At 42.3% G+C, this 10,177-nt stretch overlaps 1 protein-coding gene across 2 annotated transcripts in view; it reads right to left on the bottom strand.

Annotated features, from left to right (window-relative positions):
* The window catches only part of LOC123976444 (zinc fingers and homeoboxes protein 2-like), a 120,122-nt gene that overhangs the window by 77,796 nt on the left and 32,149 nt on the right, over positions 1 to 10,177 (bottom strand). The window lies entirely within an intron of this gene.

Genomic DNA, 10,177 nt, shown 5'->3' with positions numbered 1-10,177 from the left:
ATTTGAAGGTCTCACATCTCCCTGTTTATCTACAGCAAACACACACAGAAACACACACACACACACACACACACACACACACACAGAAACACACACACACACACACACACACAGAAACAGAAACACACACACACAGAAACAGAAACACACAGAAACACACACACACACACACACACAGAAACACACACACACAGAGAAACAGAAACACACACACACAGAGAAACAGAAACACACACACACACAGAAACACACACACACACACACACACACACACACACACAGAAACAGAAACACACACACACTCACCAGTGTATTTAAGCTGAAGCCTTGTTCCATGGTGTGTCGGTGTGTGTGTGTGTGTGTGTGTGTGTGTGTGTGTGTGTGTGTGTGTGTGTGTGTGTGTCACAGTGTTTGTGCATCCAGGTGTGAAAGTGTGTGTGTGTGTGTGTGTGTGTGTGTGTGAGACTGTGTTTGTGCGTCCAAGTGTGAAAGTGTGTGTGTGTGTGTGTGTGTCACAGTGTTTGTGTCCAGGTGTGAAAGTGTGTGTGTGTGTGTGTCCAGGTGTGACTGTGTTTGTATGTCCAGGTGTGACAGTGTGTGTGTCTCCAGGTGTGACTGTGTGTGTGTCTCCAGGTGTGACTGTGTTTGTGTGTCCAGGTGTGACAGTGTGTGTGTCTCCAGGTGTGACTGTGTGTGTGTGTGACTGTGTGTGTGTGTGTGAGTGATGTGTCTCCAGGTGTGACTGTGTGTGTGACAGTGTGTTTGTGTCCCCAGGTGTGACTGTATGTGTGTGTGACAGTGTGTGTGTGATGTGTCTCCAGGTGTGACTGTGTGTGTGTGTGTGTGTGTGTGACTGTGTGTGGGACAGTGTTTGTGTGTCCAGGTGAGACAGTGTGTGTCCGGGACAGGGTCTGTGTGTCCAGGCGTGAGAGTATGTGTGTGTGTGTGTCCAGGCGTGACAGTGTGTGTGTGTCCAGGTGTGACAGTGTTTGTCTGTCCAGGTGTGACAGTGTGTGTGTGTGCGCAAATGAAGGAGCGGTATCGGCCTTAAAACTGAATCACTACATCTTGGCCACAAAAACAAGAGGCAGTGGTTACCGTGACAACATGTGCCAAAACAGAGACAGGAGGAAGCGGCAAACAACGAGAGAGAGAGAGAGAGAGAGAGAGAGAGAGAGAGAGAGAGAGAGAGAGAGAGAGACCACACGAGGCTTCCAGGATTGTGAGCAGATGAACAGCCCTCTGCTACCTGCCGGTCACATTACCTACACAACACCTGGCCTCTGCACACAGAGTTCAGGTAGTGTTCAAACTGACAGACAGAAGATTTGCAGGGTTGAACCCGGCTCAACTTTTGCCACAACGCAATGCGACGTCATCCTGCAGTGCACTGTGGCGGCCAATCAAATGAGTGCTCATTGCCGGTAAGATTACTTTCTGATGTGAACTAGTGGTCGACTGTAGTGACAACTCGTTACATATGTACACATGGTCAGGATCCGATGGCGTTGAGTGGTAAATGGTAGGTGTATGATGGTTAGCAGAAAGGTCGTGGAAAGGAGATGGTTAGGGTGGACGGTGGGCTAGAAACCGGACTTTCAACCAGGAGACCGGTGTTCTTAAGTAAGTAAGTAGTTTTGGTGCCTAAACCTAACCAAATTCCAACGTTTCAAAATGTCAACGTTAAAGTTTTGTTTTGAAAGTCTAACCGGACATTGCATATTTATTGTTGCTAGGGCGTTAATAAGTGATGCCAGTATGTCTTGACCAAGCATCCACATGACGAGTCGGGAGTGAGAATGTTGGTAGGGATGTCACAGAACCGATACTTCGGTAACAAGTCGATGCCAAAATTCTGAAAACATTTCGGTACTCGTTTTTCTAGGTAAAGTAGGTAACAGAGATCCAACCTGCGGAAGATGGCGACAAGTGCAACAACAGCTCCGCCTCGGGAGAGTCATGTGTGGGAGTACTTTGTGTTACCATTATTTTAGTTTGAGACGGCTGCCGTTGCTGCGTTGCCTGGCCAACAAAAGTAACACACGTTAGCAGTGGCTAAATGCTAAAAGCTATCATGTTTAGACTAACGTCATGTAATCATAGCTCGTGGTAGTAGGCTGCCATCCTTACCGTTTAATCTGTCGTAATGTCATTAGCGTTCTGGATTAATAGTCTGTGACCAGGTTATTACATTTAAACTACTGCTTGCATTCTGGGTAGGGGGGGGGGGTGTGTAGCCTCTACTGTTTTTTAACGTTATTGAGCTATAACGGATAATTCATTAAAGAGTTTGTTAAAGTACATTGCACGGCTGTGCGATATGACGATATCTATCGTTTGACAATAGAAAAACGTCTATCCATTACAATTATGCTCCATTGTTAATATTGTTGTGTCGCGAATTCCACATTTTACCATAATATTTTGAGGAAACGGTGCTTTGCACCGCGATGAAGTTAGTTTTACGTTGGAATCCGACATCTATCAAATATCCAACGTAAAACTAAAATCCTACTTAAAACTAACTTCACCGCGGTCCGTTCTTCCACACGAGCCGGTGTTGTGGAAAAGACAATGCATTAAATATAATGGACGAGCCACACATGATGTTAGCTGTAGGGCTGCAACGATTAGTCGACGTTAAATTTCATTGTCAACGTGTTGTTACAAAGATGCTGTTTAAGGGAGAGATAGCAGTCTTATTAAGAACATTGGTGGTTGTTTATTTACATATTTACATAACTGCAATGCACTACAGGAAGTGCTGGGCAGCAGTATCGCTTCCACTGTCTGCCATGACTGCTTGACTGTAACTAGCTAACTCACAAAGAAGAAGCATTCATGCGAGAAGCGGAAAGCAACGGAGAAACAGGCAAACAGCAGAACGGTTTATTGTTTTTACTAGTTTTGTATGCTTTTTAAATCACTAAATACACTTTTGAGGTGAGAAATCAATTGTGTAGACATTGAATGTTGGCAGTTTTTTACGAAAGTTGATGGCAAATCGAAAATGTGCTCAAACATTTTTGGGGTTCAGAAGCTCCACATGCGGCCGCGGGGTTAGCGCTGCCAGCTGCCCAGTCGCGCCCACAGAGCGCTCTGGTCCCAGTTACTCAGACCTCTGCAGCAGCAACAACAGAGCAATAACGACACAACTGTAAGACATTTTCAGTGTTCGTACGGCTGTTATAAGAGATAAGTTTTAACTTTATTAATCACCCGTAGGGGAAATTTAGGTCAACATAGCGGCACAAAGGAATATAAAAAAAACCCAACAACCTGGTATCGTGACATCCCTAGTCGACTGATGTGGGTGTTTATATGGCCAATGCCGATATCTAGAGGGCAGTACGACCAATTTGCCGATATATATATTGCTAGTATCGAAGCCAGTAGGGGTGTTGACGATACATTTAGCTCACGAGAACAATACACAATATTTTAACGCTATTTGTAAGAAATCTTAAATGACGAAATGTATGACACAAAATGCAAAAATTGTTTCTTGGCTGTTACTCTGTCGCCATTTATAGTTTTCAACTGGTACCCAAAATGCTGCCACAGAAATGATTGAAAAGTGGCGGGATGAGTTTTCTATGCTAATTTAACCCTCACACTGCGTCATGTAAAACAGCTTTTCACCTCGTGGCACGGGATCTCGTCACACCCCTACTAGCCTGTAGTGCTTTTAAATTAGATGAGCAGTCATTTAGGATGATCGGGTGTTGTGAGTGCAGGTAGCGATCTATCACTAACGTGAATGTCATTTCTACCGTTTGCTTCACATTCATTAAGACAGTGGACACACTGATGTCACAGTGACTACTTTTCAGAAGAGTTCAATCCTGTCTGAGTATTAAAAACTGTGCAATGTTTTGTTTTCAACAAATTCATGTGTTTTCTTTTACTCAAACCGGCCTTCCTGGATCTTATTTAATTGAATTACAAGTACCTCAAGACAAAATGCCCACACCAATTTATCCTACAGCCTTTTTTTTCTCAATTTTCTTTGGTCTGAACACCCAGTAAGAGATGGTGAGACAGTAACCCACAATTCAAAAGCACAGACTGAAAGATTGGAGAAGCAACAGGACGCCAGCTGTTGCGAATTGAATCTTGATACCCATGCTGGTGCAAGCCGCAAGACTCAGATACTCCTTAAGGATCCCAGCGGTGCGACGTGGGAGAGTTTAGAAAGTTCCAACTTCATGCTAATGTCCTCCGAGCAGCAACAAATTGCACTTGTTAAGTCAAACCAGAACAACATCGGGATTATGTTTTTGTTGTAAGAGGCAGTTTCACTACCACACACTGGAGGGTATTCTGAAAGTATGTGAATGATATTATCAACACCAAACAGTTGACAGCTTTTAAATCCATATGTATGAACAAAGAGAGAGAGAGAGAGAGAGAGAGAGAGAGAGAGAGAGAGAGAGAGAGAGAGAGAGAGAGAGAGAGAGAGAGAGAGAGAGAGAGAGAGCGCGCTCATGAACAAAATGATTCAGGAAAGATAAGATATTGAACACCTGTGTGTGTGTGTGTGCCAGATGTGATTCTCTCATCAGAGCCAATCATTATCATTTAACACTAGCTAGTTAAAATTTGATTAAATGCTCATATAGGCATGTAAGGGCAGTGTGCGTATACACACACACACACACACACACACACACACACACTCAGCCCTTACATGCGTGGCTATGTTGTTTATAGATGCGCGCGCATGTGTGTTTGTAGTAATTACACACAGCTGGATCATGTGCAGTCCTTGGGTGTGTGTTTGGGCATGTGACACCTTTGTGTACTTTGCTTCAGTTTAGTGCTGTGCTCAGGTTTCCATTCACGTCACTTAATGCTCAACTTTAAAGGTTCAGTGTAACTTTTAGTGGCATCTAATGGTGAGGATTGCGAATTGCAACCAGCGGCTAACGGTGCATTCATGTGCTCCTCGGATGGTCCCCCGAAGTTGTGAAGTCGTTCTTCTAACTTCAGTGTGTGTTCATGTGCTCTTAAAGAGGTGGTTTTATGCCTTTTGGCTTTTCCAGTGAGTTATAAACATTTTTTGTGCATGTAACAGGTTTGTAAAGTGAAAAAGCCCAGAGTCCATCCCAAAGGGAGTTCCCATCTCCCACAGAAAACTCTGCTCTGAACTTCTTGAAAACAGCCTATTTGTAGTCCAACCGCTTCCTTCCTTTAAAGTTAAATGCGCCTCATAACGCTCGCCAAGCGGCTACTCCGACACGCCCTCAAAAACGCTGGTGGAAAAACAGTGAGCTGCAGCACACAGCTCTCCTCTCCTTTCCAAACACTAGCTACCCTCCAGGCAGTCAGTGGACACGAAGCTGTTCCTGTGATGTTTTGTAAAACTTTATGGATGAAAGATACTTTTGTTACAGATTAATAACTCACCACTCTGAAACTGGCATCCATGTTGCCAAGCTGGTCGGCAACATGTACAGCTAAATCGAAGCCGTTTACCGGCTTCGAGCTGACCCGCCCCTCTCTGCTTCTGATTGGCTAGTAGTCCTTAACTAGGAACTGCACATGTGCAACTCCCGACAAAGATCGCTTAGAAACAAGATGCATCACTCCATAGCTAAACCAAAGCCTTCAACACAGGGTGAAAAGAGGAGCTGCAGTAATGTGCAGTATGAAAAAAATTATGGTGTTTTTTGAAAATTAAACCACGTAAACCTGTTTAGGTCAAACCCCTAAACAGGATTATGAACCTGAATTTCAGCATAACACCACCTCTTTAAGTCGGACTGTGGAATCAGAGCCCATAAACAACACGCAGAGATCTCGTTAACTCTACATGGAAAGCAAACGGAACTAAACTTATAACCATATTACAAATTACATGTTTGCAAATTATGTATATGCAACAAGTTATTTTGCATGAATCAAAATTCTGTATAGTTCTTTACGTCCCATGTAAACTTTCTCTTTTTGCAATAAAAAAATTCGGATTATCGCCCCAACAACCCCATTTCGCTAGATCAGGTGCCTTTTGTTGAAACTTTTCACGAAATCGATGTGCTCGTCAATTTCACTTTTCGTCAACTGACCAATCATAGCCGTGCTACAGTAAAGTTTGTTAAACTCTGTGTTACTGGAACATTTTTCACTGTGCTCCTGAATTTCTTTGTGTGCTCCTAAATGAAAAATTTAGGAGCACAAAGAAATTCATGTGCTCCTTGGGAAAAAGGTTAGCATAGAGCCCTGAGATATGTAGAAGTAAGGTGAAAATATAGTTGTGTACATTATGTTGCATTTCTGTCAACAGATCCTCCTAAATATTACACAGTGAACCTTTAAAGTAGTGTCTCACTTTAGAGGACACATACACAAGCTGCACTAAACAGTTTATTTTGCCGTGTGGATCAATGCTCTAACAAGCCATTACCTACCCAATGAAATAACATAAAACAATAAAAGAGAAGTTAAAGGGGTTTTATTTTAAAAGGTCCATGCTGTTAATGGAAAAAAAAAACTTCCTGCAGTCAAACCTCCCTTTCACTTTGTCTTTGAGGGGATTTGGTTTTTGATGTACAACACAGAAAATGTGAAATCAATATTATGTTCTTCACTAAAATACTGTCTGAGTAAAAACAACAAGGTTTGTCAGCTGAACATATGGAGCTGTTACAGAGTTCAGATCTGTCTTATTTCTATTATCCGCACTCATTCTGCTGTCCTGAGATGTGTTTCAGAATAAAATAAACTACTGTGTGTGAATGACAGAGAAAAATGTGCGATCCAAATGCAGTAACAAAAATGCGCATCTTAAAGCCTAAATAGTCATAAACAAATGTACTTGTTGTGTTAACTTCTGTCTATACAAATGCTTTGGATAAAAAAGTAGAGCAATTTCCTGCCTAACCAAATTTACTTATTATTGACAACTTTGAAAGTATTTTTTACCTAAACTGTTAGCATAAATATATCTCCAGACGATAGACAGTTGGAGTGTAATTGTTTCCACCGGCACATTTGTTAAATACTAAAGTGCAACAGCTCTTAAAAACAACCAAAAATCATCTAACAGGCCTTTTTCCACGACAGAGATTTTGACACGTCAACGCAGGAAAAGTACATTACTACAGGCTCACTGGAGAGGCTACAGAGCCTGTGACCAGTTCCACCTGCGCTGTGTTTCCTGCAATTATAAGTCAAGATGTCAATTTAATTCAGCAAGTAACGAACAAACTTACAGTAAGGCTCCAGTTAAAAACTGTATGTCCTGCATTAATGTCCCTGAGGGACAGTCGAGGGTGATGCTGGTGCATTAGTGTGATACGTAAGGAAAAAGAGACGAGCAACTCTTCTTCAGGTGAATGAGAAAGTCGATGCAGGACGTGATCCGACTGTCAGCAGGAACAGTTCGTCCACAGTGACGCAGAGCAGCGTTTCACACAGGATTCTGTGAGACTACTCGGACCCTCTCGGGGAAAGACAATCCATTATAAAGTTATATGCATTAATCGCTGTTTCTTCTGTTGTCACACTTCTTGCTTGATGTTTGGCTGTGTCGGAAAAGTTGCTAGTTTTTGATCATACGTAACGTCATCGCAACAATCCTTATTTACGACGGTAGGCGGCACCAAATCAAAGAAGAAAAAACAACAACAAACAAATCTTACATCATGTTGCTTTAAGAGGGAATCACCAGCAATGTTTTCCCCAGGATGTGATGAGTGCGTGCGTGCGTGCGTGCGTGCGTGCGTGCGTCTGAGGCTCTGTGAGTGAGTGTATGAGATCATCAGAGGACTGCAGCTCAGCAGGGAGAGAGAGACACAGAGAGACAGTGAGAGAGGAAACAACAGGTCTTTTCCAAGAGAGTCTGGATCCCCCTCAGGACTGACCTCATCCTCCATCCATCACCAACCTGATACTAACCAGCTCTGCTCTGGGACTCTGTGTGTACAGTACTCTCAGCCTCGTTCCTCCTCCTCCTCGCTCCTGAGGCCCGGAGGTGATCATCACCACACAACTATTACAGAGTCCAACAGTGAATATTTGTTTTTCACATTACGTTACTCGACTGAGAGAGTGTGACGCTGCGTTCGCTCACACAGACAGGAAGCGGTGTTTGGCGTAGACACTGTAACACACACGAGGTGTGTAGTGGTAGCACTGCTTTTACTTAGCGGTCCGCTTCGTTTAAACTGTTTTAATACAACCCCGACGCCCGAGCGGGCAGACTGATTGTGGACGAACATTGTGGTCCTGTACCTGCTCTGAAACTGATCCTAAGTAGTAAACAACAACTGTGTGCTTCTGTGGGAATCAAAACGACCGTGATTGGCTCTCGCCTGTTAAATCTTTGCAGCTCAGAGAGCGGCGCCGGGTCCCACACTGCAAAAAGTGAGCTCTCAAAAACAAGGGAAAAAAGCATTAAAATAGGGGAAATATTACTTAAAATAAGCAAAGTTATCTGCAAACAGAACAAGAATATTTCACTTGCTACTAAAGGACAAAAACACTTAAAATAAGTGAAATTCTCTAACATAAAAGCCGCCTGGTAAGAAGAAATATCTTGTCAGTAAAACAAGTATATTTTGCCTTCAATTAAGATAATTAATCTTACTCAGATTTTAGTTTTTGCAGTGCATTCATGCTTCCACACCTTTTAAGTCCATATAAGCGTTTTGTGTACCACTAGTGGTATTTAGCGACACAGTCAGGTCTTTTTTTACATTTAAGAAATTAAGCATATTTTCTTGTAAATGTTGTGTAAACTCAAACAGCTGTTACGACAACTTTCTCTGAAAGTTTTGATTTAAATTTTTAAAGTTAGAAACTCTTTATTATCACAAACTAATTAAACAAGGTTACAAATTTCACCAGTACAACAAAAAGTTTCAAGACCCAGCCAAAGTTACATCACATCTCGCCACCTAACTGTACATCCATGTTTCCCAAACTTAGGATCAGGACCCAAAATGGGTCAAAGGCCCATTTTTATTGGGTCGCCAATTGTAAAATGCTTAACAATGTAAATATATTATTTTTTGCTACACTTGTCTGTTCAGCTATGGTTCAGCTCAGATGCAGTGTGAGGTTTTCTCTCTCTCTTCTCCCTAACCTGATCTTCTTTCTACATTCATATGTGATCTGTAACTGTCGATCCCATGATGTCAAGTACAAGGACGAGTTTATAGTCTTCAGTGTGTAATATGTGGGGAAGTGCTCAGTAATGAGGGTTTTAAAATTAATAAATTTGACAGGTATCTCCAAACGAAACATTCGCTGTATCTTGGAAAGTCTAAACTTCAATTAGTTTATAAATGTAGATGTATTTTTGTAAATTTGGGTCCCAGGTGGACACCAGATTTCTCTTTTGGGTCTTGAGTTAAAGTTTGGGGACCAGCGCTCTACATCATGTTGATAATAATTACTGTTACTAATTACTAGTAGTAGTGTCCTTGTTAGACAAACCCATTTTCCTTCTCTTTTTGTTTCTAAATGAAGAACTTGAAGCAGGTCAGCACATTTGATGAAGTTGCTGTACTTGTATCCACAAGGTTAAAATGCACCCATAGGTGTCATTTACACTGGAGACACTGGGGACATGTCCCCACCACTTTTTGAAATGGATGATTTTGTCCCCATCACCTTCTGAAAGCATAAAAGCAAAAAGGTTCTGCAAGAAATGTTCACTAACAAAAGAAAATGCTTTGAGAAAGGTTCACTTGCACAATAGGAAAACATGCAATGCAATTTAAATATAGAAGAAATAAATGTACATTGTCCATTGACAGCTTCTCCTTGTCCAAGTTTTCCAATGGTGTGAACTTGACCCTCAAGTTCACACCATATCTGAAACCCTGATTTATCCGCACTGGTTCTGAGCCCAAATAAACACAAACAGTCCAAACAACCAAACACCATTATTAATTTATTTATTTTAAGTGTGATGGCCCAAAGAGGACAAATCTACTGTCCCAGCGTGTCCTCTCCTGTCTATACATGCTGTGCTGTGCCTCCCAGGTCTTGCAGTCCTTTTGCATCATGGGTCCAGCTGTCCCTGCTCTCTGTCACGGCACGCTGTATTAATATTTAACAGCCAAAGTCACAGAGACAAATCCTTCTACGTCCTGCACTTCCTGACTCGTGACGCAGGGAAGCCTCAGATTTATGCGACGCCGAAAGACGTCGCCTCAGTTGATATTTC

This window comes from Micropterus dolomieu, linkage group LG09, assembly GCF_021292245.1.
Source record: "Micropterus dolomieu isolate WLL.071019.BEF.003 ecotype Adirondacks linkage group LG09, ASM2129224v1, whole genome shotgun sequence".
NCBI lineage: Eukaryota > Metazoa > Chordata > Actinopteri > Centrarchiformes > Centrarchidae > Micropterus > Micropterus dolomieu.
Note: the sequence above shows the minus strand (reverse complement) of the source record. Positions and strands in the feature narration are given on the sequence as shown.